Source organism: Lygodium microphyllum, unplaced genomic scaffold (assembly GCF_053477565.2).
Source record: "Lygodium microphyllum isolate KBCC unplaced genomic scaffold, Lygodium_microphyllum_v1.1.10 scaffold_55, whole genome shotgun sequence".
Lineage (NCBI taxonomy): Eukaryota > Viridiplantae > Streptophyta > Polypodiopsida > Schizaeales > Lygodiaceae > Lygodium > Lygodium microphyllum.
The window spans coordinates 28,603-29,685 of record NW_028229538.1 but is presented as its reverse complement, the minus strand read 5'-3'; positions in this window follow the sequence as shown (position 1 = coordinate 29,685).

The following is a 1,083-nucleotide window of genomic DNA, read 5'->3' as shown; positions in this document are numbered from 1 at the left end:
CTCAGATTGAGACGCCCTTCGCGGTGTAGCAAGAGGGCAGTATATGCTGCAGGAGTGGGCTTTAGCTCTTGGTTGCCCTGTTTTTTTGATTCGAGACCATTTTGGGGCCTGTTTTGGAGGCAGAAGTTTTCCTCACGCACTCAGGAAAAGGCCCTATTTTTTGCTGTGCAACCACTGTTCTAGAGGTCGGTGAAAAGTTACGGTAGAAATTTCATCGTATGCCTGTGTGCAGAGACATTGGGAGTTACAGAATCATCCTTGTTGCCTGTTGATGCAAAATCGTCACTAAGAAGTGACTGTGTGGTCAAATACCACTTTCGTTAGTTTTGCAGATTTGCCCTTGTGAGGTTGAAGCTGTGTTTTTTGCAGTGACAGAATTTTTTGCAGTGTTCTGTAATGGCGTCCGATTCTCTTTCACAGATTGTCACTGAAAAGCTTGACAAGAACAACTTCCAAGCATGGAAGTTTAGAATGACGAATTTCCTTATGGAAAAAGGATATTGGGAATTCGTAGCAGGAAATGAAGAAGAACGAGTTCTTCCTTATGTTCCCAATCAACAGCAAATACAAGCATTTAAAGGATGGCATGAGAGAGCCAGAAAAGTTATGCACTAGCTGTCTATCAGTATTTCAGACTCTATGATTGTGCATATTTAGGATGCAAGTACGCCAAAGAAGGCATGGGATACTTTGTCAAAAATGTATAGCACAATGAGAAAGTATGACCATCAATGACTACCACATGAAGGTGAAGAAGATTGCAGATGCACTTGCTTCCATTGGGTCGCCAGTGGAAGATGATGATTTAGTTTCTGTGACCTTGAATGGTTTAGGAAAGGATTATGCACAGTTTCGAACATCCATTTCCGTCTGTGAAAGATTTCCTGATTTTGAGGAGTTGATTGCTCTTCTAATTTTTGAGGAGCAGAGAAATGGTGGTGCATCTTCTTCAGGAGGAACTTCAAAAGAAACTGTCTTCTACTCAAATGCTGGAAGAGGTAGAGGCAGAGGTAGAGGAGGCCGATCTGGAGGCTGTGGTAGAAATCAGAATATGCAGCAAACTCAAGAAAACCAGTCCTATGG